The 20036-nt window shown below is 40.0% G+C and overlaps 1 protein-coding gene across 1 annotated transcript in view; it reads right to left on the bottom strand.

The window, feature by feature from the left end:
• SNTG2 (syntrophin gamma 2) overlaps positions 1-20036 on the bottom strand; it is a 349806-nt gene that overhangs the window by 119432 nt on the left and 210338 nt on the right. The gene's annotated exons all lie outside the window — the stretch shown is intronic.

The following is a 20036-nucleotide window of genomic DNA, read 5'->3' as shown; positions in this document are numbered from 1 at the left end:
AATGTGTGTATCCAGAGAACCAGCATTGGGAACTGCATACTGTACATACTTGAGGATGCCGGAAGCAATGGAGCAGGGGCCACGCTGCATTTCCCTTGCTTGCGCTGTCCTCTCTTGTACTTCATGTACAGATGATGAAGGATGTCAATGAAGTCCTGTGGGAGCGGGCACCGTCAACCCTGTAACATTGCCACTGGAACATTGCCTCATTCTGACTTAAAAATCATTTAAAATATAGTCTAGTGTGTACCCAGCTTAATATGCTTGAATTGCATTAGATAGAAACTAAGCAGAGAAATGTGATATTATTTATTTATTTATTTATTAACAGTTTCTTATATAGCGCACACATATTCAGCAGCGCTTTACAGAGAATATTTGAACATTCACATCAGTCCCTGCCTCAGTGGAGCTTACAATCTATATTCCCTACCACATGTATACGCACACACACAGACATTCTAGGGTTAATTTTTGTTGGAAGCCAATTAACCTACCAGTATATTTTTGGATTGTGGGAGGAAACCGGAGTACCTGGAGTAAACCCACGAAAGCACGGGGAGAAGATACAAACTCTGCACAGTTGGGCCATGGTGGGGATTGAACCCATGACCTCAGCGCTGTCATGGGTGTCAAACTTAATGGAGTGTATACAATGCTTTGTAATTCAAAGGGCGATAAACGGCGCAGAAAACAAGTCATCCTTACTGTTTAACCCCCCGCGCCAGACGCTCACCGTGCTCAATGCCGCAAGGAAATCCTCAGAGGATGGTGAGGATTCCCCCAAACAGCGAGGCTCGCAGCTAATGCAGGGAGCCCGCTGCAGTTAGCCACAAGTCTTGCTGTTTCAGCGGCTGTATATGCCATTTCCCTTTTGCTTAGAAAACAGAGCGAGGGGGAAACAGCGTATGCAGGGGGGTCAGTTGAATGCAACCCCAGCATTGAATACACCCCTAAGTCTGTCCTTTGTTTCTTTTACCATTCCCATGTCTTCCCAAGTGTCTCTCAGCCTCCTCTCTCAACTTTGCTGTGACTTTCAGCCTTACTCTGTTTCTCTTTGCCTGACCTTAACCCACAATTACCTCTTCGCTTCCCTGCTCTCAAACAGCGCACCATTGTGACATTACATGCACTAAGACAACATAGAAGCTTTATTGTGCTGTTGCCTCCTGCTGGTCCTGGGCCCCTCAGTCTTGGGCCCCAATATAAGTGCCCCCCCTCCTGTCACTGGACCAGCACACATGGGGTAAGATGTATCAAGCCTTGGAGAGAGAAAAAACAATGGGGCAGATGTATTAAGCCTGGTGAAGAGATAAAGTGGAGATAAAGTGCAAGGAGATAAAGCACCAGCAAATCAACTCCCAACTGTCATTTCAAACATATTTGATTGGCTGGTGCTTTATCTCCTTTCACTTTATCTCCACTGTATCTCCAGTTTATCTCTTCTCCAGACTTCATGCATAAATTTCTAATTCTAATTCATCGCCAGATCGCTTTTATCGCAGGACGGCCTCACTACAGGCTGCGTACTACAGGCTGAACGCATGGACAATCAATTGATAATTGGCAGTCGTGTGAATTTGCGGACGTGAAATCAAGTCTGAATTACCCCTAATGTACATAAACTTTGTAATTTTGTTGCAAGAATGTTCCTGCCCATTGCAGTACAATTTGAAACAGCGCTGCAGGAATGTGGCAAAATAATTCCAATTGTTATTATTATTATTATTATTATTATTATTATTCATGCAATGCAATCAAACAAGTTCTGTGTTTCATCAATGCAAAAAGTACAGCAACAGAAACGTTGATAAAATATACCGAGTATTGGGGCTTAGTTTATTATGTTTAATATAACATCTATAAAATATAATAACTTGAAAAGAAGTTATTGTTCATAATTTTCCAACGGCACTGGGCTACCGTCACTCAGTTAATCAGTGCATTTCAAATAGGTTTTCCTGAATGGTCACACCACTTAAGCACTGTATGTTTCCATGCTAATTGCTATGTTAATAAGGCCTCCAAACTGCATTTAATTGACAAAAATTGAACATGTACCATTAGCTAATCAGAGAAAATCAAATCTCCATGCTTTGAATATGTAGAGTAACCAATACATTTTGACTGTTTAATTAAAATGTTAAAGCAGGAAGCACTTTGCTATTGCATAAGATAATTAAATTGCAGTCCAATAATACTAAAATTTGACGTTATTCCCAATCTATTTTTATCAGGGAGTGAAAGGCTGCTAGAAAAAAAAATGGATTTGGACTTTAACACTATCTCAGGCTTTAAATGAGTTGATTTTTCTATAGCTCACTTTCATCCACACAATTTTTTTTAGTTCAAGTTGAAATAGTGTTACTGGTACTGTGTTCTTAGTAGAATACAATTATTTTTGTATTTATTAACAGTTATTTATATAGGTTGAGTATCCCTTATAAAGGAAAAAACAGTTACCAGAGTAACTGTAGGGGCTCCTGTGTGAGTTGTTTCTGCCAGCAGCAATAAAAAAAGGGATTGTTAGTCCCTATAAAGAAAATCTGGAAACGGTATAGACTGCGCTTAATTGATGACAGAGCAAGGTCAATTAAAAAAGCATTTTAATTATACAATAACACACTAAAATTAGCACAAATAAAATATAATATGGATATAATATAGTACACAGTAATATGGGGGAAATGGTTTAGGGGTATAAAAGCTGCATCCAATTAATGTAACATCACCTTTGAAAGACCACAGTTCAATGTATGACAAGGAGATAGGATGGTGGAATTATCCTCTAGACTGGACCAAAGCGGAATTCAAATGGTACTTCCTCCAATTTTATGATGGGGGTGGCATTCCTCCCAGTTGGAATATCAGAAGTGTTAGTGAGAGGTCCGCTGGGTGACCCCGGGTGGGTGATTAGATAGGCGGCTTGCCTTCAGATGATCTGTACCTCACTCCAGTCGATGGGTTGATGGTCAATGCAGGTCTAGATCTCCTGTAAAGCTTTTGGGTGGTGGGTGGTGATGGCTGGACTTCCGGTTGCGTACTTCCGGTATTCGGGTGGAACGCATGTGGAACGCATAGCGCTGTTAGTGCAGCGCTATGCGAATGCAAAGTGCAGTTGAATTGGGACATTATTCGTTAAAGGAATCGGTGGAAGGATCCACAACATACATAATAATGATATGCTGTAATCGTTGAATCCTTTCGTGTGCCGCGTGTAACCGGCAATTGTTTCCCAGATGTTAGGGGAAACAAAGGTCCTCCTATTAAGGGGCCTATGTATTTGTGTTAATAGGGACTTTCCATCTAATATACACATGCGGTCCACTCGAAAGAGGACCAAGGAGTCTATACCGTTTCCTCATTTTGAGTATCCGTTATCAAATGTCCGTTAACCAAATTATTCCGAAAACCATACATTACAATAAGTGACATTTTATAAAAAAAAATTATGCTAAAAACCTACTGAGGACATCTGTAACAGCACTACTGGGGACCTGATATGTAACTGGCACTACTGAGGACATGATATGTAACTGGCACTACTACAGACATCTGTAACAGCACTACTGGGGACATGATATGTAACTGGCACTAAATATGTTCAATACTATGATTGCTTGGGATTCAAATTCAGTGCCTAAGATAGTACACAAACTTTGTTTCATGTTTTGAAACCTTGTTTAATGCACAAATAAAATATATGTGTGTGTATTTCATGTGGTTGATGTGTTTATACAGCACAAATGCAAGATACTTAAAAATACATCTTTGAAATATAAAAAATATTCTGAAATATGGAATAATCTGTTATAGATGCTTGAGCTCCGCCATGGATTACGGCCAATGGAAAGGAATGCAAGAACCTCCTACAAAATGTTCAGCTCAGCATCTCTCAGTGATTTATTCCTAACTAACATTTTACATTATCAGCCTTCAAAATGTTACATTTACCTGTAAATATTAAATTATATTTCAAAAGTTAACAACCGCTAAATAATTCTTCATTCACTTCTTTTAAAAATGTAACTCTTTTGGGTGATTCACCAAATAATATAATAATAATAATAATAATAATAATAATAATAATAATAATAATAATAATAAAAAAAACTATTGGCCCAGTGTAATGAATCATATCAGTAGCCTTGCCCTTGCTTATTTTTTTTTTCTTAATACAGAAGAGCTCTGAGTGACAACACTGAGCAATGTTCATGAAGATATCATTTAGTACTGTCCTCACAGGTAAACTGGTTTTAAATGAAGTTGAATAACTCGCCTGTAATCAAGAACATCTCAATCAAACAGGATATGCTCTCATGTTTCTTTGTAAAGGAAATTTTTATTTTAATTAACTGTCTACCTCAGTGTATAATAGTAAATATTATACAAAATCAACAGCGGAATAAATCTGACCAATGAGCAATAGACTTTATGCTAAGAAGAGAATATAGGGAAAATAGCAATCCGTAATATTATGCCTGTATCTAATATATACAGTATTTTCCCTAAAGGGAAATATAATTAAGGAAACAAGTATCAGGTACCTGGACCTCTCTTTTATATAATATATATTATATTTTAATATTATATTTATTCAATATTCTATGTGGGTTTAAAACCACTTTTATGAAGCAGCAAATTATATTATGCATACTCCTCAGATCTGACTTGTAACTACTGACTTGAGTAAGTCATATCTATAGGATTCCCTCAGTGGCCAGTTTTGATTTAAATTCATTAACAATAGTTGCTGTAACCACCCCCACGGGCAATGAGGTCCAGAATGTTACTGCTCTAATGGAGAAGAATCCTCTTCTTTATTCAGTACAGAATTTATTTTCCTCGAGCCTCAGTGCATGCTCGCATGTCCCAGTATAGTCCTGTTAGGGACCAATCATCTCCAAGTTCCCTACGATTCCCAATCCTGTATTTGAACATACTAATCATATCACCTCTCAACCTCCGTTTCTCCAGTGAAAACATATTCAGTCTGGTTAACCTATCTTTGTATTCTAGTGATTCGAGACCTTTTACTAGCTAAGTCACCCTTCTCTGTACCTGTTCCATTTCATTTATGTCCTTTTTAAGGTGTGGTGCCCAGAACTGAACACAGTATTCCAAGTGTGGTCTCACCAATGCCTTGTAAAGAGGGAACACAGGACTATCACATTGGCATGCCTTGAATCCATTCCCCTTTAAATGCATGCCAGTGTCATGTTGGCTTTTGCTGCTGCACTTGAGCAGTGTGCACTATTACCCAATTTTTCATCTACAGTATGATGACCCCCAAGTCCTTCTTTACAGCAGAATTCTCTATAATAACTCCATTTAGCCTATAAGTAGCTTGTTCATTTTTGTTCCCATAATGCAGTGGTTCCCAAACTGTGCGCCTATGCTCCCTGGGGTGCCTCAGAGCACTTGCAGGGGTGCCTCGGTTTGGTGGTCAAGAACCAATTCAATTATTTATGGTCAATGTAATAGGCAAAATCAGTGCTTGCGGCTTCCAGTTTTAAAATACAGTATGTAGATAAACAGAAGTGAATTCTGTCCCTCACCACATAACTGGACCTAAGGATGACATATAAGCACAACCTATTTAATTTAATATTGTTTTCTGAAATTCTCGGTAGCAAACATTGCACCTAGGGGTGCCTTGACAAATATTCTTATAATCTAGTGTGCCGTGATGCAAAAAAGTTTGGGAACCACTGCCATAATGAATTACTTTACATTTATCAATGTTTAACTACATTTTCCACCTTTCCGCCCACCTTTCCCGACATGATTGGCTTCTGCTTTCCATCACAAAAACCTAAAGTTGTAATAACAGTGTATAAACTTTTTAGACGTGTTGTTTACACTGTATGCTGTGTATGATCTATCTGTCAATATATATGTAATGAGGTTCTTCCTAGATTTATGTAAGCCTTCTTCTTTCCTCTTCATGACAAGTTGGGTTTTGATAACTTAATGATGAAAACCAGTTCACTTATCTGTGACAGAGTAAGCTAGATAAGCTGTCATACCATAGCAAAGTCTAGACTGATTTTTTTTTCTTTTACCGTCTTTGAAATGCAGTGAAGTAATGACATATATCCAAGTCACACTGTACATTCTGAGAAGGTTCTTTCAAACAGGGTCCATGCATTTTTAAAAAGCATCTGATTTTAGTTCCTCTCAAACATCTCTGTCAATTGGTATCCTTTTCTTTTATAACTTGGGTTAATGGGAGATTTGCTGAGGTCTAGTAATAGTAGGCTTGTGATATCATGGCCCTTATTCTGGTTGGTGCGGTATTATCCGCGTGCGTTCGTGCCGCCGATGTTTTGTGTCTGCACATGTGCAGAGGCGTCTCTGCGCATGTGCGAGTGGGGCGTACGGCCAAATCCCGCATGAAATGTGAACACTCCGAACAGGGGGTGGAGAGGGGCGTGAAGGGCTATTTGGGCTCATTACCATATGCATAAGCCCCGCGTTTCATGGGCGTTCCCATGAAAACGCTGGGCGTACGCATGTGTAGGGGGCGGACATTTGACATTGCCGGATGTCAGCTTCCCGCCCAGATCCCTGCTTTTGCACGGAGAAATGCCCGTGTGGTCTGAGGTTGCGGGAGCTGGCGGACCACTCGGCCCTGCATTCGATGGTCTGCGACCATCAAATGATGGGGGAGGTTCCCTGAGATGGAGGAGGTGTATTCGTGAGAAATACACGTGCGGTCCGTTCGGACAGCTTCTTACCGCGTACGGACGGAGTTGGCGATCCGTATGGAAGGCGGGGTTTAGGACGCACGGTGCTGGCCGCATATTCGGATCCGGCCGCACCGATCAGAATAAGGGCCCATGTGTGGTATGGTTTTGATGAGATACCTTTTTTTATGCTGAAATATCATTATTAATTATTATGATATTTAATTTATTAGGAACCGCAAGTGGTTTGCAGCGCTGTACATAGGGCACAAATTAGAACAATACAGGGAACACAGGACTACACATAACAGTAACTGAAGAACTAAAACAGAGCAGAGGTAACAATTAGCAGCACAATTCTTATTACACAATAGAGCTGAGATGTAGGGAAGCAGAGGAGTAGTCTGCTTGCTGCTAGGGGCAGTTTGTCACTGGTTAAAGTGAATGAATTGAAGTAAGAAGAGATGCGGGTATAGATGGCAGGCGAGTAAGAGAGCTGAAATTTATATGCAAGAAAAGGGCTTTGAGAACAGGAGGGAAGAGGGCCCTGCTCCAAGAAGCTTACAGTCTGGAGGAAAGGGGAGACAGACAGGCAACATGAGATGTGGGCAAGTAGGCCCGAAGACAAGAAGTCAGTATGGCAGGAATGGCCAGGATATGAGGTGTCAGGTAGGGAGAGTGGTCTCGGTACTAGGTTATGCAGGAGGATACGCTTTGATGAACAGGTGGGTTTTCGGAGAACATTAGAAGCAATGCAAGGTCGGGAGAGCCTAACAAAGTTGGGGAGCTCATTCCAGTAAACGGGGGCAGCGTGGGCAAAATCTTGGATACGTGCATAGGATGCAGTGACCAGGGAAGAGGAGAGTTGATGATCATTGGCCGACTGGAGAGTGGGACATACCTTTTTTATTTACACTCTTAAAATACTTCACCACTCACTTAAAGGGGCTTGGGAATACTGTCTTGTGGGCAAATCTGAACCTTCTTGCCAGCCTTAACCCTTTGAGTCTGGCTAGCCTTGGTACTTTGCACCTGCTTCCAAAGAAACATGTCCGAGGTTTTTAACTACAGTTACAGGGTTTTATTAAGACAGGAGATGGCTGGTGTGTAGTCTCCGTCCGGGCCCCCTCCTCTCTTAGCCAGAGTAGTCTCTGAGCCAGAACCTAGTGTTCATTTGCAGGTCTAAAGGAAATAGCACATTGGCCAATTATCAGCGATTTTTCATGCGCAAACAGCTGCAACACCATTTTCCTGTTGACTTGTGCAGTGACTTCAGACTCTGGAGAGGTAATTATTGAAGAAATGTGGGTAATGGGCGTGTGGTGGCTTCCCCCAGGGACACATGTGCACCATAAACCCTCCATCGATTATAGATATACCACTACCTAGGGAGTAACTGGCACCATTGTGCCACTTGAAGTTATTTATGCTTATTTTTTTCTAGAATGCCACCTGGACTTCACTGTGGGTGGCTAGGAATTATCACAGATAAATGGTATTACTAAAATAAAAAGGACAGTAATCTTATCTAATTTTATCTACTAAATTATACTCCAATATTATACAATATACATAATTAGTGTTTGTGATCTGATGCTATAACCAGTGATATCCTACTATAAAAAAAAGTAGTTATGGGTAGTTATGCAAACTGTTCAATACTAACATACATTACTTGTTTGCAATAAGACCCACGTGTAGTGCAATTATTTTATGATATACTTGAAATAGAAATTCTTTATTTTACTTTATAATTTAGGAAAATGTGATATTTGTGTCAAACCAAAAATGATTTTGGACTCCAAGGGTGAAATGTAATGCCGCTCGAGTTCAGGGACAGTGTGGGATGGCAGCTGAACTGGATGGCTTTGCTTTGTAAGAGATTGCCTCTTTAAAAAAATGTCACAGTTTGGCCACCGTACTCGGGCGGAATTACACCCCAAACCTTTGGATTTACAGTATGTAAATTACCATTTATGTGCTTCAGATTTTTTTAACCCTTGTGACCATTACAAATCCAACGGTGTAGTCTTAGGGCGGTATTCAATGTCAGGGTCACGGCAGTCGAGCTTGCTCGACCGCCGTGACCCAGTCCCATTCTCGGTCAGCTCGACCGAGAACACGCAGGCGGGATTCAATGTCCCGCCTGCCGGGGAGCGAAAAGGGGGCGTGGCGGCGAGTTGCGGCCGGGAAGAGGCGAGCTGCAGCCGGCAGCTCGTCACTTCCCGCCTGTTCTCGGCAGAACGAGCCCGACAGCTTGTGATGTCGGGCTCGTTCTGCCGAGATACCCTGCTCAATGCTGTCGGGGAAGACAGCATTGAATAGGGCCCGGCGGGCATCTCCCCGGTGGGAGGTGCTCGCTGGAGATTGAATATCCCCCTTAATGTTTGGAGGGTTATTGAAATCTATTGCCATTCTAGGAATCAGGGATTAATGCCAAGTCTCATGGAATCATAAAAAAATTGAGAAAGGTTGTGTGGGGTTTTTTTTTGTTTACAGCTTTCTCACAACCACAACTTTTTTTGGGGTGACTGTTGTCTAGTTCCTGTAGCCTTTAGTTATTGTACTAAAGGGCAACTAAAATGGTGCATGGCCTACATCACAAAACGTACCAGGAAAGACTAAAAGATCTTAATATGTATACTTTAGAGCAGAGAAGGGAAAGGGGGGACATGATAGAAACTTTCAAATATATCAAGGGTTTTAACAAGGTACAGGTGGGAGACATTCTTCACAGGAAGAGGAGCAACAGAACATGAGGACATGCACTGAAACTAGAGGGAGGAAGATTTAGGGGAAATTTGAGGAAGAATTACTTCATAGAAAGAGTAGTAGATAAGTGGAATAGCCTCCCATCATAGTTACATAGTTACATAGTAGGTAAGGCTGAAAAAAGACTTGCGTCTATCTAGTTCAACCTGGTATAGATATCCATTGCTGATTTGGTTGGTTCTGGTATTTTACAGACAAATTATATTTCTTATTTGTACCCATGGATGTTTTTCTCCAGTAAATGTTTGTCCAACTTTGCCTTGAACGCATTTAATGAGCCAGCCATTACCACCTCTCTGGGAAGAGAGTTCCAGAGTTTGACTGTTCTGACCGTAAAGAAATTCTTTCTACTAGCTGAATGAAATCTTTTTTCTTCTAATCTATACTCATGCCCTCGCGTCCTAGATTCCTTTCTAGTAGAAAATAGGGTGTGTGACAGTTCCTTATATTGGCCCTTGATATACTTGTACATGTTGAGCATGTCCCCCCTTAAACGTCTCTTTTCTAATGTAAATAGTCCCAAATTGCTTAATCTCTCCCCGTAGCTTAAATTCTCCATTCCCCTAATAAGCTTTGTTGCTCGCCTTTGGACTTTTTCTAATTCTATTATGTCCTTTTTATAGTGTGGGGCCCAGAACTGTACTCCGTACTCTAGGTGAGGTCTCACCAATGCTTTATATAGTGGCATAATTACCCTTGAGTCCCTAGTTTCCATTCCCCTCTTAATACATGCCAGAATTTTGTTGGCCTTTTTTGTAGCTACATTACAATGGGCACTACATCCTAGATTGCTGTCTATTTGGACTCCTAGATCCTTTTCAAGTATGGAATTACCCAGTTCCTCTCCGCTAAGGTTGTAACTTGCACACTGGTTGTGTCTCCCAAGGTGCATAACCTTACATTTATCTACATTGAACCTCATCTTCCATTTTTTTGCCCACTCATCTAGAATTGCAAGATCATTTTGAAGCATGGTGACATCTTCTGGTGATTTGATGACTTTGCTAAGTTTTGTATCGTCCGCAAAGATGGATACATTGCTGAGTAACCCTATCCCAATATCGTTAATAAAAATGTTAAACAAAATGGGCCCCAAAACCGAACCCTGGGGCACTCCACTTAGTACCGGTATCATATCTGATACGGCACCATTCACAACCACTCTTTGTTCTCTATTACATAGCCAATTCCCTACCCATCTGCAGATATTTTCACCCAATCCTAGGTTCTCCATTTTATTAATCAATCTCTTGTGTGGGACAGTATCAAATGCTTTAGCAAAATCTAGGAAAATCACATCTACAGCATTTCCATTATCGAGGTTTTTGCTAACCTCTTCATAGAACCCTAGTAGATTAGTTTGGCATGAACGATTTTTCACGAACCCATGTTGGTTAGTACTGAGTAGAAGGTGATGATCTAAATATTCCTGGATACCATCCCTTAAAAATCCTTCAAATAGTTTACCCACAATTGATGTTAAACTAACGGGTCTGTAATTAGCGGGATCTTCCTTTTTTCCTTTTTTGAATATTGGCACTACCTCTGCTATTCTCCAATCTTTTGGTACTATACCTGACGATATTGACTTGCTAAAGATATAATGTAGGGGGGTAGCTAGTTCATCCCTTAATTCCATTAATACCCTCGGATGAATCCCATCTGGCCCTGGTGACTTATTTGTTTTGAGTTTGCTTAGCCTCAGTATTAATTCTTTCGGCGTGAAATCCACAATGAGATCTGGCTTATTTGTCCCGTTTGTGGTAAATGTTCGTTCCACAGTCTGCTCTCCCTTAGTAAATACTGATGAGAAGAACTCATTTAACAGTTTTGCTTTTCCCTTGTCCTCAGTAACACTTTTTCCACTAGTATCAGTTAGTGGGCCTATGTTTTCCTTAATTAAACGTTTACTATTTATGTATTTAAAAAATTTCTTTGGGTTGTTTTTGCTTTCAGCGGCTATGCACTCTTCATATAATATTTTAGCTGCTTTGACTACCCCTTTACAAGTTTTGTTTGATTCTTTGTATTTTGCGAATGCCTCCTCATTCAAGTTATTTTTATAGAATTTAAAGGCTCTGGTTTTATTGTTGATAGCTGACCTTACTTCTTTGTCCAACCATGGTGGCTTTTTTTTGTTGAATTTACCTTTAGTTACTTTAGGAATGTATTCAATAGTTAGTGAATCAAGCACCTTTTTTAGAGTATCCCACATTTCCTCTGCATTTTTTCCCTCCATAACCGTTTCCCACCCAATTCCTGTTAGGGCTTCCCTGAATAATTCAAAGTTCGCTTTTCTGAAGTTTAGTATTTTTGCAGATCCTTTTTGATGTAATTTACTGAAGTTGATTTCCAGTGAAACCATATTGTGATCACTATTCCCTAATTGTTCAATTACTTTTGTGTTTGAAACTAAGTCTGTGTTATTTGTTAATACTAAGTCCAAGAGCGCCTCATCACGAGTTGGAGTTTCTACCGTTTGTGTAATAAACTGGTCTTTAAGTAAGCTTAAGAACCCATTGCTTCTTGCTGATTTACCTGTTTCGTTTTCCCAATCAATGTCGGGTAAATTAAAATCCCCCATAATTAATACCTGACCCTGATTTGATGCTTGTTTGATTTGGTTTAAAAGAAGAGACTCTTCCCTTTCATTTATATTTGGTGGTCTATAGCATACCCCTATTATAAATTTGTTTTTTGGTTTCTTATTATTGTCGGTTATCTCTGCCCACACTGTCTCCGAGTTGTCGTCTTCCAGGTCTGTGCTCATATTTTTCTCACATGATGTTAAGTTATTATTTACATATAGGCACACACCCCCGCCCCTTCTATTTTCCCTGTCTTTCCTGTAGAGTGTATATCCCTCCATGTTTAATGCCCAGTCATGCGACTCATTACACCATGTTTCTGTAATACCAATGATGTCGTAGTCATCCCTACTGATCACCGTTTCAAGCTCCCCGATTTTACTCACTAAGCTTCTTGCATTAGCCAGTAAGCATTTTAATTTATGTTTATTTTTAGATATGGCTCTAATATTGTGATTAGTTTCACCCCAGGACCCATTTGAATTCTTTACTAGCTTCCTCTTTCCCCTCTCCCCTTCAATAGACTCTCTACAGGCCTCCCCACCATGCACCATCAGAGGTGGTAGAGGCAAATACAGTAGTACAATTTAAACATGCTTGGGATAGGCATATTGATATCCTTACAAAAAAATAAGGATCAAATATGGTTTGAGGTAACATGTTTAAAAAAGGTGGTTCTTATCTGCCGTCAAATTCTATGTTTCTATGTTTACTTGAAGATCCATATTCTTAATGTAGATAAAAAATGGGAATGGTGTAATGTGGCGGTAGAAAATAATATTCATTTATTTTTTATTAACATATTACACAAAGGACTTGTAGCCACATTGCAAACCATCCCTCATTTGTATTTACTTTTTAATATGAACTTCAATTTTTTAATTTATTATATTCACTTAATTTAATTACACAATTACAATACAATACCTCCATGAAGGTACATTTCTGTGGCAACCCTTTCTTATCAGCAGTTTGCTGTAAAGCTGAAATAATCTACAGTATTTTGTTTCTTTGTCAGCACCGCAGCATGGCGCAATATACAATTACAGAAAGAAATGAACATTGTGGGTTGCACTTTCATTAAAGTTGCTTAAAACTGTGAACGTCTCTACTGATATTTTATTTCACTAAACGAAGCACAGAAGTTTCACTCACTTCAAATTATCAATACGACTGCAGTCAGTGGTGCTAAACCCTATTGAAGAACTAAATACTTATAAGAGTTTTATAGACTAGTGGATGTCACCCAGGAGGCAGGATTCAATTTAAGTTTCCATTAAAGGTTAAAAGACGTATATACTGCAGAGTGAATGGAAAGGTCCCATTCACTGTCGGCTAAATGAGAACTTATAGTTAAAATATATGATACAGTTAACCTTCCTGTAATAAAAAAAAGTTTCTATAATTAAATATCACAGAAAGTATCCCTAGTTTTCAAGTTTAACTAAATAATATATTAATCTCTGGGTAAAAACCATTAACTTAATTAGATTAAATTTGGGGGTTTTACTTAAGACACTGGAAACATTTTATTAAAAAGACCAATTCAAATAATATATGTATTTAAAAGAACTACATTTTGACAGAAACATAATTGGCTTTAGGGACAGCGGTGGGCAAGCATTTGCTAAAAGGGGTAGTATGAGGTATTACAAATATCCCCCCCCCCCCCCAAATGCTGTATTTTTCTTCTACTCTGCCCGGCGCTTGCAGCTGCTGTGTGATCAGGAGTCACTCAGTGGCAAACGCAGGATTTCTAGAGGGGGGGGGGTGTGTGTTCCAAATTCAGTACACAAATTATCACTCTGTGGAACACTGTAATAAGGGTGGGAGTCTGGGCGAGCGCTAGAGGAACGTAATACTGACCCTGGACATTAATGTACACACTGGTCTTTTTATACACTGGATACTGTATGGAATATAGTAATAATATTTATAATTATATATGTCTAACTGTATACTATCTTATAGGCTGTATTAAACATTTAAATATTTAAATAATATAAATAATTTGTCAGGAAAATGGTCAAACATACCATAATTAATAAATACACAAACATAATAGAACCAGTACTGCACTTTCAAAGCACACATTCTCCCACCTCATGGCAAGGCTCCTTTCTCTTCTTCCTGGTAGCTAATCTTTGGTCAAGTGCACTGATTGAGGACTCCGATCCACACACACTGCAAACTTTAGTAGAAGAAGCTGCTACCACTGGGCATGTGCTTCAGCTCTGCTCTGTCCCGTACACTGCATGATGTTGTGGCAGCTCTTGTATTCATATTATATTCCATTGCTATTTGAACCACTTTCCAAGAGGATGGGGGTTTCTGTGCAACTGGAAACCCTCCCCCCCCTCCCCCCCCTCTGCGTTTTTCTATGTCACTCGGTGGCAGCGCGGATCAATGCAAAATCGGTGCAGGCGCCCACCCGAACAGACATGGGAATACCTTAGTTTGCTGGAGCACATCCAGTGTCTCTATGGGCAAACCTACCAATTTTGTGGGCACAGCCATGAAATTCTGGGGGTCACTCAGGCTGCGAGCGCCTCAACGAAAAAAAAGTTGAAGGCGCTCGCAGTCAGGGCCTGCCTGCAGTGAATTCGGACTTTCTGCAAGCCGGTCTGAATGGGACCCAATATAACACAGACAGCATAAGCATTTGTGCTGTGTTTCATGATAGAAACTGAAATGCACAAATAAGCAATCTAAAGAACACAAAAAGCTTTATAAGTCATTAACTTCTGAAATGAACATCTGTTATTTTCGTTCCTTGCCCATTGTAGAACGGTACTCTGCAGTGCCACTTCATTAGCTAACTCTTTGGTAGATGTATATAAAGGTCAGATTCTCTTAATTCTAAGGAAGGTGGTTTTCATTTACACTGTTACTCAGCAAAACATAATGTCCTATTTATTTGTTAGCAAGTGCGCCTCAGGATGCATTCGGAATTGACTAAATTACATGTATGCAAAGTACCAGGAATAAGAAATGCTGAGCTGCATTTCTGTACTTTGGAGTTTTTTATACAATAACACGGTTTTACATATTGTTTAAATATTCCATAGGAAATGCAAAGTAATTAAATTCATAATTTAATCTCCATATACTGTAATTTAATTTCTAAGTGTACGGTCCAGTGAACCATAGATGAACTTGTGACATTTTTGACAAGCAAACGCAAGAGTCAACAGTGAGCTAAATGTTACATAAGGCCCAATTCAGACCTGTTTGTAGGGCTGTAAAGCCAATTATTGGATGACTGCGCATGGTACAGACGGAGCCAGCCTCATCTAGCCATCTCTGGATAGCCATGGTGAGCCATGCTGAGCCAAGGTCTATTGTTCTCAACTGCAATACAATACATAGAACAATACAGTAGGGGATTAGCAGAGTAATCCCATTACTCACTTAATCCTATTAAAGGGATAGATGAGTCTGGCTTCATCTGTATGATGTGCACATGCTTGAGCCGACTGTACGTACGGAACTAGCAAAGGCTAGCCTTGTGACCTTTTGGGGCAGTAACCCAGCTTTTTCTGGGAGTGCCCCAAAAAATGCAGGCGTTTCCCGGCCATTAGGAGAGCCTATTTCTCCCCACGGTCGCCGCAGCGCCAAGTCTAGACTTACTCGGTGCTGAGAACAGAGAGGAATCAATTTGATGGTGAGTAATTCTGAATGGATTTCCCCCTGTGTGTACTGCTGCAAATGCAGTTGCAGCCATGCACATGGCCAGGATTTCACTCATGTAGGGCGGCCTTTAACTACTCACTGGGCTCCAAACACTCGCAGCCTAGTGAGCAGGTCTGAATCGGGCACATACTGTAGTCTCACTAATGATCATGGAAGCAAAACCTAAGGTTAGTTCATTGCTTGCAGACAGCACCAAGATCATTCTGTAAAGGCAACAGCAAAGCTAAGGAACGTGCACATCAAAAATTGTAAGAACCAGGCTAGAAAAAATGGTAAATGGTAAAAATACTAACATGGCTGTCCAATCAACACTTTTCAATGTCATTGCCAAAAGCAGGCAAAATCAAGCTGTGAGTTCACTGAAGTGTGGCAAGAATTGTGAAAAGTAGTTGGTCATACACAAAAAAAAGAAAAAAAAACACTCAACTTATCTGTCGGGGTAAGCATGTGTTATATAGACTGTGGCTTGGTAGGATCTTGCTTAATACTCTCTGAAGTTAGGAGATAGACAAGATAGAGGACCTCAGTGTATGTGAAATTCCACTTTTTGGATTTTTCTGCATATTGTTTTCATGGAGAACCTGGCAGAGGTGCATGTCATGTTCTTCCATAATGCAACCCCTAATGAGGATGTCATCCACAATAATGTCAAAAGGGTATCCCTCGAAGAGATGATGCAACATAGGAATACTTCACTGCCAGTGCATATGCCATAGAGCAATGGTTCCAAAACTTTTTTGAATCACAGTAGAGTACCAGAATTATCTTTAGTGGCACTCTTAGACCAAAAGTTTCTTATTGGGGAATTTAGGAAAAGTATTAAATTAAGTAAAATTTGTTTATCATTAGGTTTAGTTATGTGGTGAGAGACAAGATTGCTTCTATGGTTGGTGGCAACCAGCACTGGTTTTGCCTATTACATTGACCATAAATTATTTTAATTGGTCCTTGACCATGAACCCAAAGCACCCCAGCAAGTGTCCTGATGCACATTCATAAAAAGGCATTCCTGCCCACAGGTGTCATGATCGTGGAGAGCATGAATGATTCCATATTCAGTGGGATCTGCCAATGGTAGATCACATTGAGTGGTAACAATATTTCCATTTTGAATATAAGCTATTACTTCCTTCACAGTTCTCAGTTAGAGATGTGGTCTCATCAGAGCTTGGTTTAGATGCAAATTATCAATCCAGATGCATACCGAACCATCCAAGTTTACTGCAAAAACCATAGCTGACACACATGGGGTTGACTAAGCTAATGGAGCAATGAAGCCCAGATTTAACTATACTATCACTTTCTCCTTCATGGCCAGAGGCACATATTTGGGAGCCAATACACATTAACGAAAGGTCAAAAGAGTGAGGTTTCTCTAACAGCTGCTGCACAAATTAGAGAATAGTCAGTTCCCAACTGAATTAAAAAGAAGAAAAAGATTGTGGCAGTGCTAACTAATGAGATCCAAGTGAATAATTATATAACTTAAACATATAATTTAAAATAAAAACCACAATTAAAACAAAGAACTTTTTAAGGCCCACATAAATAGGACTAAAATCTTAGCTCTTTCTTATTGTAGCTCAATGATGTTCCACTAATTCATATGTATAAGCTGTAAATCTGGGAAACTACCATGGAGCATATGTTCACACTTACCAACTAATTCTAAGGGCTTATAGCTACGAATTATGTAGACACCATTGGCCTTAAATTGAAAGTAGCTGAGATTTGAATCCTAATTCTGTGGCCTTAAAAAGTTCTTATTGTGTAATAGTGTTTTTTTATATAAAATTATATGTTTAGAATCATTCACTTGGTACTCATTAATTAGCTTTGACACAAACATTTTCTTCTTTTATACATATTTGGGAGCACATACTCTGGGAGAAACAGTCTCATCTAAACGCATGTGGCAGATCACTTAGAGTTTCCAGAAGGTATTGCAATGGAACAGGTCACCAACGTCTTTTTGAATTCTGGGACATGCACATCAGCCCTCATTGTAAAATTATTAACCCAGGTTTAGCTTTTTGGCAAACCTATGAGTGATTTGACATACATAACTTTCAACTATATGAAACTAAAGCAGGCAGTTTGTGAATTGAACCATGGCCATAACCATGGTCTTCACTAACTGAGTACAATAAGTAATTAGATTCACAGTGTGACAGCAGTCAATAAATGTTTTTGGGTTTGTGCGCTGGAGTTCATGTGACATGGTCGAGTTTTATGACATTATTGGTCTCCTTATAAAGTTTGGTTGTAAAAATATTTCCCCTTTTTTTGGCCCTGAGGTCCAGTTGTGCTTGGTATCTGGTATGTTTTCTGGTGGAGTGTCTAAAGTGGGAACTCGTGTGTTAGGTTGCTAAAATGTGCAGTGTAAGGTTTAGGCTTGGCCATACACAATGTGTGCAGAATGATTATGTTTGCCATGAGCATTGCACTGTTTATAAAAAGCACGACATATGTGTTGACCATTGTAAATTCACCTGTATGTTACAGCACATGCTACAAGAAGTCAAATCAGAGGGTTTCTTCATAACAATGTTAAAGCCTTACTTTCCTACCCAACTAGCAAAAATGAGGAGTCTCACAATTTCTGGATTTAAGAGTAAGTGCCTCTCTCACAAGTGGGTCAGACTAAATGACTGGATGATGTTCTTTACCTCCGTCACTCACAGCAAACTCAGTAATCTTTCGTGTTTCCCTAAGTTTGGGGTTGGGCCTCATGATGGGACCATTCAGCCCTGCCCCTTAAGGTGCCCTGCAGTGTCTCCTCCAGGCTTCTCACAGAGAGGAAACTTACTAATTAAGTTATATATGGTTATATGGTTATATGGCATACATATCTTAGTTTTTATTATTGACCATGGATCATCTTGAACCTCCTCGTCTGAATAGACAAATGTGTCTGTTTTGTGAACAGTCTTTAACCCCAGCTAGGTTAAGCGGGGTATTTTCTTTACCTTTTTTTGACTTGTCTGAGAGTCATGCACCACAGTATATTTGCCATTTCTTATTGAATCTGAGCCCTGGGTCCATTATGGCAAACAAAAGGTTTTATGCATCAGAGGCCTGATTTCTGATACCTTTTAAAGTGGTCTGTGTGTAAATCACCAGAGGACTATGGAGTACTGCAGAGTAATGTATAACAGGCAGTCATGAAATACACATACAGCATCTACAATAGACATACCCTTAAATATGCAAAATGGGACTTTAAGGTGTCATCTTGTTATAGAGGTGAAATAAAACCAGCCAAGTGCTGAGTGGTCAGATCAGCAGACAACAATCACAAAGTCTGGGACCCTGGGGTGTATGTAATGACTATTTGCCTGGGGCAGAATTGTCTATCAACTTGCCTCATACTGAGGCAATGTGTAACTTATAAACACCATTGAAGTCCTGAAGGTCCCAAATGCTGAGTAGGGGTGGATAAGCTTACAAAGCCTTATTTGGCAGTGGCATTTGTTTGATCAAACTAAACATCCTCCACGAGTTGTATGCAGTCATTTGCTCTAAGTAGCATCATGCGGAAAATCTGATTCTGGTGTCACCCAAAGGAAATAATCACTTGATTATTACTCCCAGAGGTGAAACTTAATGTTACCTCCTAAGCACCAGCCTTACCTGATGTAGCTGTGGGAACAGGCACCAGTATAGTATATTGGACTTGGGTATCACTTGGGCATAAATACTTCCAGTGACATGCCGCAAAAATGTGTTCAACTTCCGTTTTTTTAATAAAGTTTTTTCAAAGAAGAAAATTCCCAACCAGTATAAAAAAGGACTCTGGGAACAGCCAACCATCCTTGACAAAGAAGCCTGGAGCTTCGAAACACGTTGGATGAACGGGGACAGAACAGAGAATGCCACCAGAAGCCGCAAACATGCTGAGCCGCTGACCGGAAGCGCCAAACCGAACTTCTGGTATCGAGTGAGCGCTCCGGCACTGGGAGTCCGCCGCACTGCTAAGAAAACTGCAGAAGGAAGGTAACAGTCAGGGTCAGTTAGGGACTGTGCCTCCCAGCATAAATACTTCCAGTGACATTCGGACCAACCTCATAAACATCTAGGCCACGGCAAACTCATCTAACACCACAAATACTCCAAAAGGAGTTGTAAATATTTCATTCAAGGTGACATGTTTTTTGATGTTTTAAATATTTCTCTTACAATTTTTTAATGGCATGCTACATATTACTTTCTATATTTGAACCCTTTCACAAACACATACAAGCGCTCCTTGTACTGTACCTGATTGAAATGCTACCCAATCAGAGACAGGCGG

The sequence above is a fragment of the Crinia signifera genome, chromosome 3 (genome assembly GCF_055691185.1).
Source record: "Crinia signifera chromosome 3, ASM5569118v1, whole genome shotgun sequence".
NCBI classification, from domain to species: Eukaryota; Metazoa; Chordata; class Amphibia; order Anura; family Myobatrachidae; genus Crinia; species Crinia signifera.
The sequence above is the reverse complement of the archived record's forward strand: the minus strand, read 5'-3'. Positions and strand labels throughout refer to the sequence as shown.